Genomic DNA, 5,126 nt, shown 5'->3' with positions numbered 1-5,126 from the left:
CCAGCCCGTGGGCTCCCCACGCCGCGCAGCCCGCCCCGGTCCGCAGGCCGCAGCCTCTGGGCCCCGTGGCGACACCGGACGGTCCCCGCCCCCAGAGCCCCCGCCCCGCCGGAGAATAACTCACCTGTTAGTCGCCGGAATCGCCCCTACTCGGCCCTCTGACTGACTCCTCCGGCTCACCGTCTTCCCTCTGGGAGGAAGAGGCGGGACTTCCGATCCCTCCCTGAGCCAGTTCCGGCGGTTCCCAGGACGACTTTAGTGAATGGAGCACAGGACACCACAACGGAAAAACAAGATTTTACAACTCCCCTGCTAAAACCCAAATTCACTTTCTCCCTTTTGCCTCAAGTGGCCGGCGGCCCCGCGTGTCTTGTTTTCAGTCCATCAGTCCTTTCCGGAAGTCCGTGCGAGAGAAAACAGGAAGTTCCACCCTCCCCGCTGTAAGGAAAACGGAAAGCCAAGAGAGTCAATCTAGAGGAGAGACGCTTGTCCAGCTCGGTGACAGTCGTGTCTTCCTGGAAGGATCCTCTGGGTCTTGCCTTGGGTGCTCAGCAGGTTCCTCCTCGGAGAATACCGGATCCTTCCTGTCTCCATCCCTCAAACCCGAGGGTGGTGCCGGGAAGGGCAGGGGCGGGGCCTGCGCAAGGGCATCCCTCTGTCAGTGTTCCTTTCAGGCCCGCGCAGAGGCCCTGGGGGCTCCCCTTTGAGTGCTGTGGGAGCCACTGTACCAACCCTAGATAATGAAAAAAAAGACTATCCAACGATAGAAGAATGGCTCATTCTTATGGAAATCCCAGGAACCCGCGAGCCTAATTAACGAGGGTAGGAAACTCTTGTAGTTTATTAGGAAGTTTGGCATAAAAAATAATCCTAGCCGGGCGTGGTGGCGCACGCCTTTAATTCCATTCCAGCACTCGGGAGGCAGAGGCAGGCGGATCTCTGTGAGTTCAAGGCCAGCCTGGTCTACATAGTGAGTTCCAGGACAGCTGGGGCTACAGGGAGACCCTGTCTCAAAAAAACCAAAAATAATAATCATCATCATCATCCTGAGAGTGGGTAATTAAAACGTTTACAAGTGTCGGTTTCTCATGAGCATTAAGAGTGGGGTACAAGGAAGTGTTGAAAAAGAAAGGCCTGGCACAGGAAGCAGCAGATGTTACCTCTCCACCATCCTTTAGAAATCCTTCCTGAACTGTATTTAGCCCCTTTGCTTCTGAAACTCAGAAGAATCTGGTAGGAAAGTTGCAGCACAGCTTGGTAAGTCCAGGCCTAGAAATGGGCAGTGTTGTCCTAGTTGGCATCAGACTGAAGAGTTGTGAGTCTATTTTGTAATCTACAGGGGAACAGACTGTAGTGAGGTATTTCCAGATTTATGTTGAGAAAGATAAATCTGAGTAAATAGGATAAAGGTGTCCTGAAGATACAGTTTCTACATCAAATCATCTCTCCTGGGGAATTATGCCAACTCAAGCATCATCAGTTCGCTGCAGAATACATACTGGAGTCTCTTACCCTTTTAAATACAGTTTATGGGAAAGTTTTTTATAAACATTCTTTAGTTGAATTTCCATTGTAAGCACATAATTTCACATATCCACCTTAGGGAACTGCATTTAGCAGAGACATATGGCTGTTCCAAGACTACGCAGCTAGGAAAATTGGAACTCAACTTCAAATTTCTATCCTTTTTCACTCTGTCATGCTGACTTGCATCTCATGACCAAAATTTTGGCTTATACCCTCGTAAGCCAAGTACAATGGACTAGTATAAGATTGGTGTATTCTATGCCCACTGGATTTTAGGAAGAGGATACTCACATTGCCTATAGTACTTAGCTGAGTGGAAACAGGATGGATACATAAGCAAAATAGTAAGAGGGAAGAGAGAAGATGCTGGGTAGGAATATGTAGTACTTCTTTCATCCCTCTAATGAAGTACCTTAACACATGACAGAAGCAACTTAAGGGCAGAAGGTTCTATTTGGCTCACAGTTTCAGAGTATATAGTCCTATACTGGGGAAGGTGTGGTTAGTTGCTTGATCAGTTGTAGCAGCTGCTGCTACTAGGCAGAACAGGAAACAAAGCTCACGCACAAACCAGAGGTGACCTTCCCTTAGTAACTCATTTCTGCTATGTGTCCCAAAGGTTTCACAACCTCCCCCAAAGATCACCAGCAGCCTGAGAACAGGTGTCCAAGTATATGAACCTCTGGGGGACATTTCAGACTCCAACCATAATAGGAGCCAATAACTAAGTTATCAATTATGATTGAATTCATCTTTATAGCTTCCAAATTTTAATGTATTCAGTCGAAGGTAATAGGAAGGGACAATCTGACATCTGTAATAAAGATGAGACGTAGCTGTAGCTCCATGTGTGCATCCATGAGTGTCATTCCCAGCACCACACATGCAAAAGAAAAATAATAGTACTAACCTAAAATCATTGTGACACCTGTCACTGCTAGGCGGTCTCAGCTTCCTGTAAGTGAACATTTTCTGGAAAGAGACTTCAACTCAACAAAAGGACTACATGGATCTGTTATATGTATTCAGTAAAAAAGGCTAATCTTTCCTCTTTAAGAAATGGTAATTTGGGGCTGGAGAGATGGCTCAGCAGTTAAGAACACTGTTCTTGCAGAAGACCTGGGTTCAAATCCCAGCACCCACATGGCAACTAACAACTGTAACTCCAGTTCCAGGGGATCCGACACCCTCTTCTGTCTTCCATGGGCATTGCACAACACGGGTGCACTTACCTATATACAGGCATAACACTCATACACATAAAATAAAAAAATATTTTAAAATATATAAAAAAGAAACTGATTTTGAAAACTTGAAAAAAGAAAAAAAATTGTGATTTTGTAAAGTATTTCCTGTTTATTAATGTAAAAATAGCTATCAGGAAATTAGTTAAAAATTTAAATAAATACATAAGTTGAGTTTTACATGCTAGGCACTGCTAAATGTTTTACACATACCATTTGGCTTTGAGTAATTATGCACTAAGATGTTCTCATTTCTTCTTCATAGAAAAAGAAATGGTTATTTTTCTTATTATTGTGACAAAATACCTGGCAAAAGCAACTTACAGAAGAGCTTATTTGGGTTCCTGATTTAAAAAGAGTATAGTCCACAATGGCAGGGAAGGTGGGAATGCAAGAGCATGGACAGCTGGTCATCTCCATGAGAAAGTAAAGGGAATGCTGGCACTCAACTCACTTTCTCCTTTTTATTCAGTCCAGCCCCAACCCAAGGGGTGGTGCCATCTACTTTCACGTGAGTCTTCTCTTTTCAGTTAAAACTTCCTGGAAACACCCTCAAAGACATGCTCAGGGGTGTGTTTCTATGCTGCTTTTAAACGCAGTCAAGTTAACTGAAATTAATCATCACAACTCCACTCCTTGTTAAATGGATCACCCAAATGTATCACTTTAAATGATAACATTCCACCCCAACCCCTAAAGCCTCTTTTCATCTCATGATGCAAAATGCATTCAATCCTTCTCTAAAAGTTCTCATATCCTTTAACAGTCTCACTACTGTTCTAAAGACCAAAGTCTCCTCTCAGGCTTAAGACATACTTAACTGTGAACCTCTATAAAATGAAAAAACAAGTATCATGCTTTCAATATACAATAGCAAAGAATAAATACTCCTATCCAAAAGGGAGGGGTGGGGAACATAGCAGAACCCAGCAGAAGAAACACCAAACTCTGTGGGTCCATATCCAGCACCTGAAACTCATGATGGAATTATCTGAGTGCCAACTGCCTTGGGTATAAAATTAAGAAGCATGTACATGCTTTCAATATACAATGGCAAAGAATAAATATTCCTATTCCAAAAGGGGAGGGTGTAGGGGACATAGCAGAACCCAACAGAAGAAACACCAAACTCTGCAGGTTCATATCTAGCATCTAGGACTCACGGTAGAATCATCTGAGCTCCAACAGCCTGGGGTAGCCCTACCCCTCTATCACCTACAGCACCCAAAGCCTCTTTTGGGCTGGCTTCATCCTATTCCTGAAACTTTGCTTAGCAGATAACCCGTGATCTGATATCTCCAATATCCTAGGGCCTCCACTACAATTTGGGCCTCTGCTTCCTAGTGTCATACACTGGCTTCTCAAGGACTCCTTCCAGGAACTCTGACTCTGCCACACATTACCAGGCCTCAATGGCTTTCTGGAATCTTGGCACAATCCTCAGTGATATCCCCTTCACTCTTGTATCCTTCATGTCTGCAAACCAATACTACATGGGTAATGCTATCAGCTTCTATTACCAGCTAAAGAGCTAGCCTGGCCACCTGAACCACAGCCACAGTGGTCTTTGTGTGCTGTGGTCTTTGAGACTGACAATGGGGAAGCACTTGCCTCAGCAGTTTTTTCTAGTAGGGAACATTTTTTTTTTTCTAGTTTTTTCTAGTAGTAACATTTTCAATGCACTCTCCCTCTTAGAGGCATTTGCATTTTCACAAGTTAGAGACCTCACTATCTGGGATCTCTCCCTCGGGGTCTTTCCTGTTGTCCCAATGCAGAGCATTCAACTTCTCTTTAATGGTGCTAATCTTTTTAACAAGTACAGCTACTTACTCAGCATCAACCTTGTCTGCAATTTTAAACTTACATACTTTTCCTCACCAGCTTGCACATTTTCATATATTTTTGTTCCACTTGTTGCTTTCTCTCTTACTATAGATCTGGATAGGCACAATGAGCAGTGACTATGGCATGACCTGGATGCTATCTTAAAATTTCCTCCATCAGGGTCAAGGAGATGGTCAGCCAAGAAGAACAATTGCCACACAAGCCTGGCAACCTGAGTTTGATCCAGAAACCTCCATAGAAAGCCAGATGCAGTGACACATACCTGAAATACCATTACTTTTATGAAGAGGTGGGAGGTAGAGAAAGGAGAATATGCCAGAAGCTCATGGGCTAGAAAGCCTAGAGTACATAGCACACAGCAACAGAAGCAACAAGAGAGACCGTCTCAAAAATAAAGTGGAAAGGGAAACAAATCCCGAAAAGTTGACTCACTTCCACACATATGCTGTAGTATGCATGTGCCTGCACACAATGTTTTTTTTTAAATCCTCTCTACTAAACAAATTAACC

At 43.9% G+C, this 5,126-nt stretch overlaps 1 protein-coding gene across 1 annotated transcript in view; it reads right to left on the bottom strand.

Annotated features, from left to right (window-relative positions):
• Positions 1–2,685, bottom strand: part of Znf407 (zinc finger protein 407) — a 501,268-nt gene extending 498,583 nt beyond the window's left edge. Inside the window, exon 1 of the mRNA XM_008850672.3 lies at positions 125–2,685. The gene's annotated coding sequence lies outside the window, so the exon portion shown is untranslated. The remainder of the gene's footprint in view (positions 1–124) is intronic.
• Between the last annotated feature and the right edge of the window lie 2,441 nt (positions 2,686–5,126).

This window comes from Nannospalax galili, unplaced genomic scaffold, assembly GCF_000622305.1.
Source record: "Nannospalax galili isolate Female #2095 unplaced genomic scaffold, S.galili_v1.0 scaffold243, whole genome shotgun sequence".
Taxonomy (NCBI): domain Eukaryota; kingdom Metazoa; phylum Chordata; class Mammalia; order Rodentia; family Spalacidae; genus Nannospalax; species Nannospalax galili.
This window is presented reverse-complemented; position numbering and strand designations above follow the sequence as displayed.